We start from the raw sequence: 19,222 nt of genomic DNA on the forward strand, positions 1-19,222 counted from the left end.
TTCTCTCACTGCAGTGGTGGTCAAAGGACAACCTCTTGAAAGGGAAATCCTTTACCACCCCCAGTGGAAGCCACTCTAACCAGACTCGTCTCTTACAGGTTGGGGAGCTCACCTGCTTCAACAAACAGGTCACAGAGTTTGGTTGTCAGACAGCATCCAACCACATAAATCTGCTGGAACTGTTAGCAGTGTTCAAAGCACTAAAAGCTTTCCAGACACGGCTGCAGGGGAAAACTATCCTGATCCTCAGACAGCACCATTGGCCATGTGCTATCTGAACAAACCAGGGGGCACTCATTCTCCAGGGCTGTCCAAACTGTCCCAGAACATTTAGCAGAGACTTTCTGTTGCCCATGGAGTACGAATGGCGATTACACGGAGGCATAGTCCAACGTTTTCGCAGAATGGGGCTTCCCAGAAATAGATCTGTTCGCAATTCTGGAGAACGCTCAATGCCAAGATTACGCCTCCAGGTACCCCCAGAACCATTCCAAGGGGAACAGACTCTGGATAACCTGGTCAGGGAAATTTGTCTACGCTGTCATCCCCCCCCCCCCCCCTTCCGATTCCCCTTTTCAACAAGATTGTGCACAAGATGCACCAGGAACCAGTCACGATGATACTGGTGGCCCCCATGTGGGCCCGCCAACCCTGGTTCGCTCATCTGATGGAGATGTCCCCATCTCCTCCAGTCAAACTGCCTTGCCCGTACAACATGTCTCAAGACAGAGGGGAGACGCTTCACCTATGCCAGCAGACATTGAACTTAGCGGCCTGGCTCCTGAGGTCATAGAGTTTGGACACTTGCAACTCCCTCAGAGATGTATGGACATTCTCAGGGAAGCAAGAAAGCCGAACACCAGATACTGCTATTCCAGTAAGTGGAAACGGTTTGTCATCTGGTGCAACTCAGAGCATTAACCCGATTAACTGCTCTCCCACACATATTGTGTTATACCCAAATCATTTACTTGACTCAGGCCTGGTCTTCAACTCCATAAAGGTGCACTTAGCTGCACTTTCAGCCTACACTACATCACTAGAGAAAGTGTCATGGTGGAAGATGACAGTGATTAAAGCATTCATGGAGGGAGTAAAGAGAATTCACCCTTCCATTTGTAACCCGGCTCCCGGATGGGACCTAAACCTGGTGTTGACTAGGCTTATGGGGGCTCCTTTCGAGCCCATGCACAAGGCCAGTCTTAAAGACCTCATCCTTAAGACTGCTTTCTTAATAGCTATTACCTCCATCAGGAGGGTAAGTGAACTACAAGCGCTCTCGATCCTAGATCCCTTCGTAACAGTTCACAAAGACAAGGTGGTTCTGCGCACTCACTCTAGATTTGCGCCTAAATTCATCTCAAAGTTCCATGTGAACCAGTCAATAGAACTGCCAACTTAAAGAACCCTGCACACACTGGATGTATGCAGAGCTGTCATGATCTACATGGAATGAACTTGACCACTTAGAAAGACTAATCAGTTTTTCGTTTCGGTGGCGGCAGGAAGAGGAGATGCGATTTCCAAATCCACTATCTCTAGGTGGATTGTCAAATGCATTACTCTGCTACACTCTTGCTGAGAGAGAGCTGCCCTTCAAGCCTAGAGCACATTCCACTCGAGGCACTGGGGCGTCCATAGCATTCACTGCAAATGTTCCCCTTGAGTCCATTTGCAAAGCGGCAACCTGAAGTTCTGTACACACCTTTACAAAACACTGTTGCCTAGACACTCATTCTAGATCTGATTCTCAGGTGAGACAGGCAGTACTAAGACCTCTTTTCACTACTGTTCCTCCAACCCCGGGTACTGTTCGCTAGTCTATGCACAGCATGTGATTCTAAGCAGATTAACAAACATCAGAAGACATGCATTACTTTACCGTAAAAGCATTTCTGATTATTGTATTTGCTTAGATTCACATGCGCCCACCCTTCCTCCCCGCTCGGATGGAAGGAACATAGACGTCTTATCACTTTCTCTCTTTTCTGTACTCAAGATAGTCCTAAGGCTCTCACTTGGCAGGAAAAATACAATCGGAGGGACCTTGACACGTGAGGGTTCTTGGGTACACTATGTCACGCAGGGATAGTGTTACAGGCACGCCCATGTCGACGTCCCCTTCCGATTCTCGAAAGACGAGATGCAATACTCTGCGGTTACCACTGGATGTCGGACCATATGCACATCATGTGAATCTAAGCAGATACAACCATCAGAAATGCTTTTACGATAAGTAATGCATGTCATACTACATAACTTGGTAGTGTGACTGAGCAGCCAGGCCTGTCTCAAGAGGGGTACATTTGAGCTGTAGAGCTTTAGAAAGGAAATCCGTAAATATAGGTAGCCAAGTAACACTTAATTATTTAAATAACATCAATTTTTTAAATAAGCATTCTTTAAAAAGGCAATTTATTGTAACAATGTAAATGTACTTTAAAATTACTTTTCAGAATCAAAAAAAGCTAGTGGATAATGTTTGGATATGCTTCTTACACAATTCCTAGACGCTGAGGTGACTTCAGTCACTAGGACAGTAATGGTATTTATATATCACACTAGTAAACTTTGCAGATTCTGAGGTTGTAGAAAGGAAAGGTTAGGGAAGGAAACCGGTTAGACAGTTTCTCAGTAAATGTGAGGACATCTAAATCTTCCAATGAAATCTAGATGAGTCTTTCCCAGCAGTACCGGTCTGCAACAAGCTACCGCAAACAGTTTCAAGGTCAATGGACTAGAGTCTGCAGGGAGCCAGGACAGTCAGTCATTTGGGGCACAGTCTATGGATCTGATGCACTTCTTAGGTCAAAGTCTTGCACAAAGTTGTGAATAATGGCACGCTGATCTGATGTTCCCCCAACGCAACAGTGGTTAAGTTGTGCCTTGTCATTCTCTCCCCCTTTCACTCCCTCACCACCTTTCTCCAATTTTTCTCCATATTCCCTTCTCTAGTTCCCCTCATTCTCTCCCTTCTCCCTTTAAACTCTCCCCTCTCACTTTGCTCCGTCCCTCTCTTTATCTGCTCACCCACTTGTGCAGTAGCACCTTTGGGTGTCGGGATTACTATAATGAATGATAACGGACCCAAATAACCAAACACTCGGAATATAGCAAAACATTTTACTTTATTATCAGCTCAATAAAGTAGGGAAACCTGGCAAACAACAAATCGTAATCCATACACTTACATTTCAGTTACACAAAGGCTTTTTATCTCGATGTGTGTCGACTATGATGTCATCTTACATGGCAAATAAAACTATCAGACGGAGGGGTTGGTTAGGGTAACCTATCTACTTATAGTTTGTGTGTGTTTGTATCATCATTGAATGCATCTTATCTAATAGGCACGCCTTGAACAACCTCGAAATACATAAAATACAGATAACATAGAACTAGCCGTGTATAGGCCCATGCAACAATATATGGTCCACGATTACATAGGCCCTCTGATTGGCTGGCATTCTCCCAACATTGGACGTTCGGCTCGTTAGCAGCACGTATGCAAAACGAAGCCCAGGTGCAGAAAACATCGGGACTGCTGCCCACTTGCTCAATTGATCTACCATCTCATTAGCCAAGGCTGCTTCTTTGTACTGGACCTTGCTGAATGGTCTCTTCTGTGGAACTTTAACGGTAGTTGAGGTACATTGTTCTCTTCATCTTGGGCTTATGAATAGGCCTTTTTTTTGGTCTTGTACCACATGTGAAGAGACCATGGTTTTGTCCATCTCGCTTTTCGATTTAGTGCCAATTGATTCAATTGTGTCGGGTGTCATTGTTAGGGAGAATTCTCTGTTTAGGCTGAATTTCCTAACCTAGTGAGTCCCCCAGCAGCTTTGCTGGATTTTTGGGGTTTATTTTTTTCTCCTGCCAAGAGTGGGACTCTTTTACCCTCACTCTTGGACATGATTTGAGAGTGTTACTGTGACTTGCTATGTGCTTATGGGCTAGGGGGTATTTTTTCCCCATAGGCTATCATTGGTTTTTGAATGTGTGTTACACAGCACCCTCAGTGCAGTAACACAGGGGTGTCATAGAGACCCCCAAACATAGACTCCACACCCTGGGACTGACTACTGTCTCCCTGGGTCTGTAAAGTCACCATTGACTTTACTATTCTTAACTTAGGAACTTAACCAGTACAAACCATCTAACTGTGGAAATACTGGTAGGGGCAATTAGATTGCCCCTGGGTCTGTTGTCGAGGGGGTACTGTCCCGTCCCCCCTCGCCGAGTTCTGGCTGGTGGCAGTGGATACCACGGAAATATTCCACCGGAATATTTCCCAATGGGATTTCCCATTGTTTATAATGCACCACTTTTTGGTGCAATGTTAAAGATACCGCCGGTTTATTTATTTAATATAAATTCACCTGTTGGGATTTTTTGCCAGAACTCGCTGCCAAAATGGCGTCTAGGTTCACTTCAGTAACCCTGAACCCGAGTCGAGCCTTTGTTCCACTTTTGGCGGGCTTCTGCACAGAAGCCCTCCACAGTGGTGCCATTCTGTCTGGGTACCACAGGGGGTGTTGGAGGGGGTTTAGGCACCCTGGACTGAGTTGCCTTGCCAACTCATGTCGCACTCTGGTGTGATTGGCCCAAGTGGTGAGCCACCCCGCTCACCACTTAGCATGTTTGAGTGACAGCTAGGCTGTATGAATGGGGGTTTGCTGCATAAAAGCAGGGTTTTTGGGACTGGTTCTTCAGAAGTCGCCCCAGGACCTAAGAAGCCGAAGAGGGAGAAGCCGAGACGACCTGCCAAGACGACACCACCGGTGAAGCCCTGCGGAACCGTCTCACCACTTTTTCCGACGACAGAGGAGATCTCCCGCCGGAGAGTCTCCTTCCCTTAACTGGTGGGGACAACCAGTTGCTGCCTTCTTTTCGCCGTCCCGAAGCATCTCGTGGCCGCCTTGCCTGTGCCAAGCACCCCGGCAACCGGGATACCACTTTTTACCTCAACTGCGAAAGAGGGGTAAACTCCTTTGTGACCGGAAAACTCCACGGCTGGTCTCATCCCTGGTAGTGCAAAGACCTGCAGCTTTCCTCCACGTCGAGATCACCTCTTCCCCTGGACGACGCCGCGACTTGCACCCACTACCAGGAACTACCACCACCGCTGGAGGATCCTTTCCACTTTTAAAGGTACTGTGTTCCGCCCGGCTTCCCTTGCCACCGATTGTATGGGGTAGATTTAGCCCTCGGCTCTCGACCCTGGGTAAGCCTGGGACACCCTAACTAAACTTTTTCTAAACTCAGTAAAACCTTTTCTACTCACCTGCAAAGACTTGTGACATTGTGTGATCTTGGGCATATTTTCGCCTGGCTCTCTCTAAAGCGGGCCACAAACCAATTCTCCTTGTTCCACAGTTGACTGCCTTTGCTAACCTTATGTGGCAAGTGGTTTACCTTGCTGCTTTCATTACTTCTGCTTTTTCCCTCCCTTTTCTAATAACTTGTTGGAGTGCCATCTGACGTTAAGCGCTCACCTCTGTTTGGAAATAAGTGGTGTTAACTTAGACTTGTCCAACAAATGACTAGGGATGTACATATAAGTAATAGTGACTGTGTTTTGACTTACTTAACATTTTCTGTGCTAGTGTAATTTATGAATGTGCCTTTAAAATAAATATATACTTTTACACCTAGCTCTGGTCAGTGTTTGCTTGTACTACTGTGCCTCTGTACCTATCCTGTATCCTCTATATACTGCCTAACTCTTCTTGAGGGAAGTCTGACTGCTCAGCCACAGCTACCACAGTGAATCTGTGTGGTGCAGACTGCTACCAAGTGGGTTTACTGCCAACACCTGTAATCTTAAATCTTTTGCAGTGGTCCCAGAGGGAACTGCACAGGTTTCTGCTTAACACTGGTGTACAGCGGTGGGATTTGTATTGAGTATACACTTTAGTGTACTTTTGAGATACCTTAGTGCAACTAACCACAAAGCTTAAGCACAAGAAAGAAAAAGTCATTTACTAACCTGTCTACTATGGAAAGTTATAGTCAAGAATCCCTTGCTACAAAAACTGCTGATTGTCCAAGACTTCTCTGTAAGCATAATCTCATGACTAAAGGAAAGAAAATGGAGCTAATAGAAAGATTGTTAGAAAACCAAAGTCTGGATGATGGTTCAGAGGAACCTATCACTCCAGCAAATGTAGAGAACAGCAATGATATTGATATTGAACAAAGTATTGATGATCTTGGGTCAGAACCAGAAGAGGAGGATGAAACTGTTGTAGATGTTCCCTCTAGGCCTCTGTCTGCTCTACCAGCTGTACCTACTGGACCTTTGCCAGGTCCCACATTTAACCCTCAATACTTTGAACTAGAGAAAATGAAAATTGAATTAGAGTACCAGAAACTTAGTGCTCAAACTGACAAAGAACTAAGGCTAAGGGAAATGGAGCTTAAGTATGAGCTAGAAATGAAAAAATTGTCTGAGAATGCTTCTGTCTCTGGCTCCTCTAGAAGTTCCAGGCCTAAAAGACCCAGGATGCCTAAGGAATTGATTGGTATGTATGAGCCTAAGTTGGATGTGTTGGATTGGTTGTCTATGTTTGAGTATAATCATGGGCTCCAGAACATCACAGGTAATGAGTTACTCACCTGGTTGTTCTCTAGGCTTCCCCCTGTTGCAACTGATGCGGTAATGGAGTTGGGGAAGGAGGATAGGAAAGAGTATGAATGTGTGAAACTAGCTTTGATAGCTAGATTTGGGAAGACCCCTTCCCAGTATCTTAAGAGGTTTAGGAGCCTCAAAAAGCATGATGATACCCCTTGGGCTACCTGGGTGTGTGAAGGGTTGAAAAACTTAGAGGGATGGATTAAGGGTTACAAAGTGAACACTTATGAAGGAATGAGGAATCTTGTAATGATGGAGTCAATTTATGATGCCTGCTCTCCTGAGCTCAGACAGCACTTGGCTGATTCACGGGAATTAGATCCTAGGAAACTAGCTAAGGCTGCTGACTTGTGGGTTGCCAACAGGGCTACTCACAAGGATTCTGGGGTAACTCAGAAGAAGGATGAGGGAAGACAGCTGTCATGATCTCTGCTTCCAAAAGGTCAGGACTTACCCAACTCCCTTGGAAGCAGACCCATAACCCAGGTTCCGAGTGCCAACCAGTCCCAATTGGGACCTTTTGGACCCTGTCCTGGCGCCAGTGGCACCAGGCTCATAAATATGCCCAGTCCCAGCGCGGGAAGCGCCGGGCTCATAATGCTTGGGTGGACTTACCTGCAGCAGACCATGCTGCTTACTTACCTGCCAGTTGAGCCTCTAATCCTCTTCTGTTTGGGACTACTTTTCCTGTTGGGTGGGGCAGGAGCCACTCCCTAGGTTCAGAACACTGGAACTCTTCTGGAAAGCAGGAACTCTTTTCTTACCTAGGCGAGGCTGTGGAAGGAGACACCTAAGCACCACAGGAGGCTATTTAAACCACACCCGATGGATGAATCTTGCTTTGCGTTATTCTGCATCCTCTGCAGCAGAACGCTCATCGTGTCTTCTGCATCTGATCCTGGGCCTAAGGGAAAAAGGCTTACCATCCTGAATCCAGTCTTCAGCAACACCTATAAAGACAAGAAAGAACAGGTTAGCATTACGGTCTTCAGTGACAGCGCTTCTCTTACCTGGTCCATCGGCTGTCACCAACACCTCGCGCTGCATTCCGGCATCTGAAAGACAAAGGCTTACCTACTCTTCGCGTGATCCGGAGGTCTTCGTACTGCATTCCGGCATCTGAAAGACAAAAGAAGGTGCGTTTGAAGACATTGGGTAACTTTATTACTCACGTGCCATTACTCCTTCCCACGCCGAACCCAGTGGGTATTCCGGCACCCTTCAGCAGCTCCGAACTTGTACCTGCAAGATAAAAGGACAGTTAGTGCGCATCGTGAAGCAGGCAACAAGCGCTTACTTACGTGCTTCCAGGCGCTTCTATTCCTCACACGGGTTCCATCCTCAACTCACTTCAGCCCGTCATCCGCCATCGCCGGAACCCTGCAAAACAAGAGACATCATTACAAAAGACTTTTAAAGACATTTGAAATACTCGGAATTTACCGTTCGTGCAGTAAACGACGGACAGCAGTCCTCTGAGGTCAAGAGGCCTGCACCCTTATCCAGTGAAGAAACTGGTTACGGCACCCTGCCCCGAGGCAGATGGAGAGCTCGGCGTTCACTTACCTAAGGTGAGAGCGTTAACCTTTGGGGTTCTACAGGAGAAGAGAAAGGGAAGAAGAGAGAGACACCCAATAACCCCAGTTCATTAATCCCATATTTTCTATCTGCAGACATCTTACTCTTCGAGTCAGACATACAGTGCACAGAGGTCCAGCCCAAAGAGCCAACTGTGTGTTACACATCACCTTTGAAGATACGGTATTCGCCCAGTCAAGACAGGCGCCTCTGCGGGAATCAGGTGAGCGTTACAACAGCCTAAGAAAGACTCCAAAGAGAATTCTAATAATTCCAATTCCAAAGAGGGCCCCAAACCAAACCATAAGGGTAAGCCACCCGGGAAACCACAGCAGAGTAGTATACCTTCTGGTGCTAAACCAGAAGGTGGTCAGAACAAGCCTCCATTCCAAAGGACGTTTGGGGCCTGTTATGTTTGTAAGGCTACTGACCATGTGAAAAGAGATCCCAGATGTAAGGGTAAACCTTCAGGGGTCCAACTTGTCTCCTTAGCCTTCGCTCCAGAGGAGGAAGTCACTATGGCAAGTGGAAACTTTCTACTACTGGCTGATGAACCCACTGGAGTCTCAGCCAGTGTTTCTTTAGTCTCTCTGGGGTTGTGGGAACAACAGAATTTAGATGTGTATAATTCTATCCCAGATAATACTAAAGAGTATTATAAGGACAGTGTCCACGTGAATGGTCCGGAGACTCCTCCCATCAGGGACACTGGGGCCAGCATAACTGTGGTGGATGAATCATTTTTCAAGGCAGAGGATGTTGCTAAGGCACCCAAATGCCTCACCAAGTTAGCTGGAGGGCCTGTGCAGATGTGTCCCCAGTTACCAGTTCTCATCCAGTGTAATGATATGGCTGTGAAGATACCTGTCAGTATACAATGTGAAGTGCCAGGAAGGGTTCTGTTGGGAAATGACCTGAAAGCTCTTGGAGTTGTGTCACATACCCCCAGACCTCCTAGTAAAAGGTTACAGGAGCTCACCAAACCTGCAAGAGAGATAACCCTGCGAGGTTTATCTCAGGAGATGACAGAAATCACTCCTCTCCCACTGGAGCAACTTACTGCAGTAACTACCAGATCAGGAGCAAAGGGGCAACCCAAGACTCCTAGGAAAAAGCCTACAGCAAGCACCCCAGTGCTTCCAAAAGGACTTCCCCGAGGGTGTCCAAAGTTACACCTGTAACTCCACCTCCAGCTGAGGCTGAGAGGGAGGTACAACCCTGTCTGGTTGAACTAGACTCTGAAGAAGAGCTAGTAGGAGGCCCAGAACTTATTGGAGACCTGGACCCGGCTGACCATCCTGAGCTGCAGTCTTTACTGGCAGAAGGTGGACCCAGCAGGACAGCTTTTCGTAAGGGACAAAGAGAATGTCCAACTCTGGAGGGTCTCCGCCAACAGGCTGCTTCTCATGCTGATGGGCAAGAGCCTGGGAAGTATAGTTTGCACTGGGAAGATGGCCTCTTCTACAGTGAACCCACTGAATCTGAACCTGGAGCCTACCAACGCCTGGTAGTGCCCCAAGAGAACAGACAGTTCTTGCAACTAGCCCACGAGATTCCTTTGGCTGGTCACTTGAGTTTCAAGAAGACCAAGGAAAGGCTCTCCCTCTACTTTTATTGGCCAAAGATGGGGGCTGAAGTAGATAGATATTGCAGGAGCTGCCATACCTGCCAGACTTCTGGTAAGGTTGGTTCCAAGAATGTGGCACCTTTAGTGCCTCTCCCAGTTGTGGGAGTCCCATTTGAGAGTGTAGGGATTGACATTGTTGGACCCCTTGATCCTCCAACCTCCTCAGGCAACAGGTTTATCCTTGTTGTAGTAGACCATGCTACTAGGTACCCTGAGGCAATTCCTATGAGGACTGTTACAGCTCAGGCTGTGGCTAAGGCCCTCCTTGGTATCTTTACCAGGGTTGGGTTTCCTACGGAGGTGATTTCTGACAGGGGGTCAAATTTTATGTCCAACTACATGAAAGCCATGTGGAAAACCTGCGGAGTCACCTACAAGTTCTCAACCGCATACCACCCTCAGACAAATGGGTTGGTAGAAAGGTTTAACAGAACTATGAAGAGCATGATAGGTGCTTTAGAAGAACCCCTTAAGAAGAAGTGGGACCTTCTACTGCCATGCCTTCTATTTGCTTATAGGGAAGTCCCTCAGGAGGGAGTAGGTTATTCTCCCTTTGAACTTCTCTATGGCCATCCAGTCAGAGGCCCCTTGGCCCTGATTAAGGAGGGGTTGGAGAGTGCTCCTTCCCCCAAGCCAGTCAGAGTGACTGACTATGTGATAGGTCTCCGAAGGAGAATGTCACACATGATGGCAGAAGCAAGTGACAACCTGAAAGCTGGCCAAGCTCTGATCAAACATTGGCATGATCAGAAGGCTAACATGGTTGAGTTTACTCAAGACCAGCTAGTTCTAGTTATGCTTCCAACAAGGCAGAGGGCCTTGCAAGACAAATGGATGGGACCCTTCAAGGTTGTGGGAAATCTTGGAGAGGTCAACTATCTGGTGGATCTGGGCAAACCCAGGGAAGCTCCCCGAGTCTTCCACACCAACCGCCTCAAAGCCTATGTCTCTAGACCAGAAGTAGGAGCCTTGCTTCTAACTTCATCAGAAGAGGAGGAGGAGAGTGAAGCTCTACCTGACCTCCTGAGAGGCTTACCTTTGGACGAAAAGGTTGAAGGAGTTAATCTCTCTTCAGATCTGACCCCTGAGCAACAGGAGAAGTGCAAAGCGATGTTAAATCAGTTTGCCCCCCTGTTCTCACTTTCACCAGGCTTGACCCCTTGGGGACAGCAAGATATACTCACTGGTGACTGTCTGCCAGTCGAAAGCAGAGGATATAGAATGTCAGAACATGTCAGAACCCATATCAAAGGCGAGGTCAAGAAGATGCTTGATCTCGGGGTAATAGAGCCCTCTACTAGTCCATGGTCTATCCCAGTGGTGTTAGTACCAAAGGCAGGATCCAAAGAGTTGAGATTCTGTGTGGAGTATCGAGCTCTTAATGCAGTCACCAAGACTGATGCCCACCCTTTGCCAAGGACAGATGAGTTGGTGGATAAACTTGGTGCAGCCAAGTACGTCAGCACACTGGACCTTAAGTCAGGCTATTGGCAAATAGCCCTGACAGACCATGCCAAGGAGAAAACTGCATTTTCTACCCCAGTTGGCCTATACCAATTCAAGGTTATGCCTTTTGGACTGAAAAATGCACCTGCAACATTCCAAAGGATGGTGAACCAAGTTCTAGCTGGGATGGAAGACTTCTGCGTGGCATACTTGGATGACATTGCAGTCTTCAGCCACTCCTGGGAGGAACATGTGTCCCACTTAGGACATGTTTTGCAGGCTCTTGAGCAGGCCAATCTGACCATAAAGGCAAGCAAATGCCAAATTGGACAGAGTAAAGTGGTCTACCTTGGACATGAGGTAGGAGGTGGAGAAATAAGGCCTTTGCTCAGCAAGATTGAAGCTGTGCAAAATTGGACAACACCTACTACTCAGACCCAGGTGAGAGCCTTCTTGGGCCTCACTGGGTACTACAGGAATTTCATTGAGAACTATGGGACCATAGCTTCTCCTCTGAATGTGATCTCCTCTCCAAAATTCCCTAAAAAGGTCAAATGGAATGAGGAATGCAATCAGGCCTTTGAAAACCTGAAGAAAGCTCTTTGCCAAGCTCCAGTACTCAGAGCTCCTGACTACCACCAAACTTTCATTGTACAAACTGATGCTTCCAATGTAGGTATAGGTGCAGTTCTTAGCCAACTGGATGAGAAGGGTAGGGAACACCCCATTTCCTTAATCAGTAGAAAACTGAAGGATCCTGAAACAAGGTGGGCAACAATTGAAAAAGAATGTTTTGCTATTGTGTGGGCACTGAAGAAGTTTAGGCCATACTTGTATGGTTCTACTTTTGTCATTCAGACTGACCACCAACCCTTGAGATGGTTAATGCAAATGAAAGGGGAAATCCAAAACTATTGAGATGGTCAATCTGCCTCCAAGGGTTTGATTTCACCATTGAGCACAGGTCAGGGTGTCACCATCAAAATGCTGATGGACTCTCTAGGATGTATATCATCGACTAGAGGTATGAGGTTCATCCAGGAGTGGATTAAATCCTCCTGTCCCTTAGTCTGGGGGGGCGCGAGTGTTAGGGAGAATTCTCCGTTTAGGCTGAATTTCCTAACCTAGTGAGTCCCCCAGCAGCTTTGCTGGATTTTTGGGGTTTATTTTTTTCTCCTGCCAAGAGTGAGACTCTTTTACCCTCACTCTTGGACATGATTTGAGAGTGTTACTGTGACTTGCTATGTGCTTATGGGCTAGGGGGTATTTTTTCCCCATAGGCTATCATTGGTTTTTGAATGTGTGTTACACAGCACCCTCAGTGCAGTAACACAGGGGTGTCCTAGAGACCCCCAAACATAGACTCCACACCCTGGGACTGACTACTGTCTCCCTGAGTCTGTAAAGTCACCATTGACTTTACTAGTCTTAACTTAGGAACTTAACCAGTACAAACCATCTTACTGTGGAAATACTGGTAGGGGCAATTAGATTGCCCCGGGGTCTGTTGTCGAGGGGGTACTGTCCCGTCCCCCCTCGCCGAGTTCTGGCTGGTGGCAGTGGATACCACGGAAATATTCCACCGGAATATTTCCCAATGGGATTTCCCATTGTTTTTAATGCACCACTTTTTGGTGCAATGTTAAAGATACCGCCGGTTTATTTATTTAATATAAATTCACCGGTCGGGATTTTTTGCCAGAACTCGCCGCCAAAATGGCGTCTAGGTTCACTTCAGTAACCCTGAACCCGAGTCGAGCCTTTGTTCCACTTTTGGCGGGCTTCTGCACAGAAGCCCTCCACAGTGGTGCCATTCTGTCTGGGTACCACAGGGGGTGTGGGAGGGGGTTTAGGCACCCTGGACTGAGTTGCCTTGCCAACTCATGTCGCACTCTGGTGTGATTGGCCCAAGTGGTGAGCCACCCCGCTCACCACTTAGCATGTTTGAGTGACAGCTAGGCTGTATGAATGGGGGTTTGCTGCATAAAAGCAGGGTTTTTGGGACTGGTTCTTCAGAAGTCGCCACAGGACATAAGAAGCCGAAGAGGGAGAAGCCGAGACGACCTGCCAAGACGACACCACCGTTGAAGCCCTGCGGAACCGTCTCACCACTTTTTCCGACGACAGAGGAGATCTCCCGCCGGAGAGTCTCCTTCCCTTAACTGGTGGGGACAACCAGTTGCTGCCTTCTTTTCGCCGTCCCGAAGCATCTCGTGGCCGCCTTGCCTGTGCCAAGCACCCCGGCAACCGGGATACCACTTTTTACCTCAACCGCGAAAGAGGGGTAAACTCCTTTGTGACCGGAAAACTCCACGGCTGGTCTCATCCCTGGTAGTGCAACGACCTGCAGCTTTCCTCCACGTCGAGATCACCTCTTCCCCTGGACGACGCCGCGACTTGCACCCACTACCAGGAACAACTACCACCGCTGGAGGATCCTTTCCACTTTTAAAGGTACTGTGTTCCGCCCGGCTTCCCTTGCCACCGATTGTACGGGGTAGATTTAGCCCTCGGCTCTCGACCCTGGGTAAACCTGGGACACCCTAACTAAACTTTTTCTAAACTCAGTAAAACCTTTTCTACTCACCTGCAAAGACTTGTGACATTGTGTGATCTTGGGCATATTTTCGCCTGGCTCTCTCTAAAGCGGGCCACAAACCAATTCTCCTTGTTCCACAGTTGACTGCCTTTGCTAACCTTATGTGGCAAGTCTTTTACCTTGCTGCTTTCATTACTTCTGCTTTTTCCCCTCCCTTTTCTAATAACTTGTTGGAGTGCCATCTGACGTTAAGCGCTCACCTCTGTTTGGAAATAAGTGGTGTTAACTTAGACTTGTCCAACAAATGACTAGGGATGTACATATAAGTAATAGTGACTGTGTTTTGACTTACTTACCTTTTTCTGTGCTAGTGTAATTTATGAGTGTGCCTTTAAAATAAATATATACTTTTACACCTAGCTCTGGTCAGTGTTTGCTTGTACTACTGTGCCTCTGTACCTATCCTGTATCCTCTATATACTGCCTAACTCTTCTTGAGGGAAGTCTGACTGCTCAGCCACAGCTACCACGGTGAATCTGTGTGATGCAGACTGCTACCAAGTGGGTTTACTGCCAACACCTGTAATCTTAAATCTTTTGCAGTGGTCCCAGAGGGAACTGCACAGGTTTCTGCTTAAGTCATTACCCTTTTTGCCTCTGTAGACTTGGTTGCTCCGTCCTGTATGCTTTCTCCATCTTTAATTGTCGAATACCTTGCATTCACAAATGTTCGCTCATTTACTTAATCTAAGAGAAATATATCCTGCGTATGTTGCTTACCCTTGTTAACTCCCTTTGTACCCTGCAATTTGCTTCTTGCTGTGGCATCATTGATCTGTGGCCAACAGCTATCCTTTGTTAATGCACAAATCCACTTCCAGCATCTATTAGCTCTGCAGCCTTGGTCTTTCTCCTTCAAGCTTTTTTCTTTACTTATTCAGAGCAGACGTCCATCTTTTCAACATGGCCGCTTTACCCATGTCATATTTTCTACTGCAGCAAGCTTCTATGTGACTCATCTACCTTGGTTTCTGCATGTATACATTTACTACTCATCTGTTTACCTGTCGCGCGCACGTGCGCGCATATACATGGTTTCTTTTCACTTATATGTATGTTTGCTTTTGTTTCTTCAGCTACGTCTTCATTCTTTAAATATCCTATTGTTTCAGTGCATCATGTCTTCTACTTATGACATCACTTTGCGCTTGTAAGATTTTCTTTAGAGATCTTTGATGTTCAGTGGTGTCTGTAAATCTCCTGGTACCACTTCAGTGTGAGGATACATATGATACGGTTGTCTGAGTGCATATCGTCTCATATATACCCAGTGTGGTATTGGAATAATACCTGGTGTCGTGCACAGTGGCTTCTTGTCCTTCATCCAGTATGTCGGAGGTGAGGGGCGGGTTCTGTCAATTACTTACTCGTCTGCTTCTATATATTACCACCCTCCCCACCTCCCAAAATCTGGTCAAGTACCCGACCACCTCCTCAAATTTCTTCATTTTTCCACAGAATTACTTCTTTGGTATCCATATCTTAGTGACCCCCCCTCAGGTCACCTGCATTCTTTGTGTTAATTCACACTCAAGTCATATGGCAGCAGTTCCCAGTTGGTTGACAGAACACACAACATCCTACATAATTCCTATGGTCCTTGGGATAGTAAAACTTTGTTCTTGTGGGTGCCAGGGGATTTCTCTTAGGTGCTCAGCAGGGTTGTTTTCAGTCTGTGTGCTAGTCAGCCACACCATTCAAAACCAGCATTATCTTCATTCAGGTTGCTTTCTTTGCTGTTTTTTTTTTTTTTTGCACTATCCTACGATTATTCTTCTCAAACTGAATCCAAGCAACACTAACACTAGTATTCCTCCAAATAGTTTGAAGGAATTTGCCAACCAGGTTGGACCCTATAAAAACAGGGACGATAACCAATCTTCATCCTCAATCTCGTCTACTTCCACCATTTTCATATACAGAGTTGTCGGCATAGTTATTGATTCTGTCGGGGTTCCATTTTCCTCATCATGGCCAAGTCTGAATGTACAGCAAGAAGACCCGATCTTGGCGCACACGCCTCCTTCCATTGGTGTAATTGTCCTTGACATACCTGTTCTGGAGGGCCATGAGCCTGATGGCCCTCGGTTCTTTGATCGCATTAAATCCTTTTATGGCTGTGTTGATAGTTTGTAACAGCTCCCACTTAGTGATTGGCATTCGCTGCAGCTTGATAATCTGGCATGAATATAGCTGTAAATATCACTGCCGTTCTTCTGGACAATGTATGCTCATCTGGAATGTCATGATAGGCTTCTATTGATTTTGCTGAGAAGTAATTCTTTTGTTGATTTGAGGTTAAGCAATCTTTAATTTCTCTGGTGTGCGTCCATTTTAGGAACGTCTGTGATCTGCAGGTCACTCCGTGGTATTACTAGGGCTGGTATGTTCATCGGTACTAGTGAACAAACTCCTCCCCATTCTGATGGCGGCAACTTCATATATGCTCTTAAGCGACAGGCTCAGTAATGGCCCATCAAGACTGCAGTTCCTCCCCTCATGCGTGGTATGTCAAAAGCAGGACCACACTTGAGGTTTTCTCCAACTTTTTTCATGCCATTATTTCTGAAACATAGGGATGTATTCTTCAGGGGTAATATCTGCAATGGTCCCGCTCATCGTCGACCCACATTAACTTTGTGATCTGGCTTCCATCACTAACACCTTTAGCATTTCCCTCTATTAAAACCGTTAAATCTGAAACCCTTGGGAACTCTTGGTTCTCTGATTTAGATCTTAGAACACGTAAAAGAAAAAAAAGTCTGACGGGAAAACACTTCTAAGGAAAATCATGTTTCCTACCATAAAGCTGCCTTAGAATATAAGATGGCTATCCTAGCTGCTAAACGGGACCGTTATGAAGAACGTATTGAAACAGCTACATCTTCCCAGAGAGAGCTCATCACTATTCCTAAAGAATTCAAAGGGAAAGGCAAACTCTCACCTTTCAATTGATAAGTGACCAGTGATGCTCTGACATAGACTTTAAATGCAAACTTAATTCTAACTTTGATAACATTGCCAGGATGTGCTTTGATCGCACTAAACTAGCCAGTATGAACCCTCACGATTTCACTCTTATTCAGTCACCTAATTCTACCATTCTTTCTTTAATTTTAGAGAAATAACAGAAGCGGAACTCTCTAATATTCTTCACCTTAAGCCCTCTTCCTTTCCTGCCGATCTTGTCCTCCCTCCAAAATTAAAGAATCTTTCAACTGCCCGGCTCCTTTTTTTGCAAAACTTATTAACTCCTCCTTTTCCACCGCCATGGTTCCTGGCTCATTAAAATGTCTGGATCTCTTCTGTGATTAAAAAAAAAAGGCTTCTCTCGATCCGGCATCAGTAGGAAACTACCACCCCATTACCAATGTTACCTTTTTGCTGAAGGTCTTGGACAGAGTGGCCTACTACCAGAGTCAAAAGCAAATTTAGGATAACAGTCTACTGGGTTCCCTGCAATCTGGTTTCAGGGCACTTCAAGTTACGGAGACTGCCTTACTTGATCTGAAGGCCAATCTTTGTCAGGTTGTGTACTCTGGGCGGGTTGCTATACTGATGCTGCTCGACCTTGCTGCGGCTGGATAGGTTGGGGACCATTGCAAACTTTGGGATGGCTGGCTTCCTTCTTGGACCCCCGCTCTTTGCGGGTTCCTTCGGGTGGCAAGAAGTCCCCCCTGAACCTCTTACATGTGGTGTTTTGCAGGGAGCATGCCTCTCCCCCAACCTCTTTAAGGTTAAAGCATTGGTGTGGCTTATACTAACTGCGCCGATGATGCCCAGATTTTGATTGACCTTACTGGTGATTACGTGAAGGATCTTCTGAAGTGCATCTCTATTTACAATCTTATAGAGGATTGGATGATTAATAACTCCCTTGCAGTTAATGGGTGTATGACCGAGCTCATGCTGGTTGGTACCACCCACCGCCTGGGAAAACTGGATCCCAGATATGCTGCATTTACATCTCTGGTATCTTCACTGAACATAGCCCCTGGGTTAAGACCTTTGGTGTGTATCTTGTTGCATCATTTGATATGGTAAAACATGTTGGTCAAGTTAAGGCATCCTGTGCCTACACCTCTCATTAGTCAGATTCAACCTTTTTGTCAGCTCCTAATACTGCTGCTCTTGCTACTGCCCTAGTCAACTCCAAATTGGGCAATGCCAACAGTCGTCTTGCTGGCACTTCTAAGTCCAATTTGGCCACACTGCAGGTTGTCCAGACTAATACCATCCGAGCTGTGTAATCTCTCGAAGGAATCTCGTTAGTCTCGCAGATCCCTTCAACGGCTCCCTGTGAAGCATTGCATCACCTTTAAGATTCTTTCTTACGCATAGATGCCTTACCCACAGAGTGCCAGTTTACCTGAAAAAAAAATCCGATGCTCCAGTACCCTTCGCTCACTTCGATCTAGCAACACTAATGAACTGGAACAACCCTGTTTTTTAAATTGACTCTATTTGGTGGTACCAGCTTTGACTTCATTGCCCCTTTTTTATGGAACTCTCTTCCCTTAGGAATCAGTACCTGTTCTGAAACTCAAGAGATTACTGAAAATGTTTGTTTTTAATTCTAATGTTTAGTGCTTCCTCCTAATTAGGATGGATTCTCTTGGTTTTGATCTCTTGGGTTTAATCGCTGCTGTTTTACTGCGCGAGTTGCCTCTGGGCGAGTTGCGCCTTACAAAATGTACTTAACATCTTAGGCCATTTGTCCCCCCATTATTTTTCTGCATTTTCCACAACTGCTTCCCATTGTCCTAACAAAGCCATTGCCTTGTACACGATCAGTCGTCAGCCCATCCCTTAGGAGTATGGACTGTTCCTTTGATTCATAGTTGACCTCTTTCCCAGCATTGTGTTACTACTTTCCCTTAATTATCCTTGCATTGTAACATCCGAATTTCCTCAAATCTTATTTCTGCTCCATTTATTCCAGGCTGCTCATATTTTATTATTCGGTTCATGCTCTCTTGTTTTGCGCTCTAATTCGTCTCTTGTATATGATGTTCTTCCCATTGGGATCTCGCTTTATTCACCCCTACCAATGATCCTGTCTTGCCTTGGAATTGTCCTCTGGTTAGGTTAAGTGCAAGGTGCGTCAGGCAGTGTGCCTTTTTTAACGATACTTCTGTTGCTATGAACATTTTAAATGCTCCCATAGCATAGGGAATAAGGTAACATACGTAACAGCTTTCATCCGATGTTTTTCTCCCCACTTTCTTCATGTTGATACCACATGTTTTTTTTAAATGGGTAGAATGATCAAAATATGAATGTATATCTTTATCTTCCCCGACATCCCTTTTAAGTCAGACAATTTGTTTGGAAATAT

Source organism: Ambystoma mexicanum, chromosome 8, assembly GCF_040938575.1.
Source record: "Ambystoma mexicanum isolate Mex_15411 chromosome 8, UKY_AmexF1_1, whole genome shotgun sequence".
NCBI classification, from domain to species: domain Eukaryota; kingdom Metazoa; phylum Chordata; class Amphibia; order Caudata; family Ambystomatidae; genus Ambystoma; species Ambystoma mexicanum.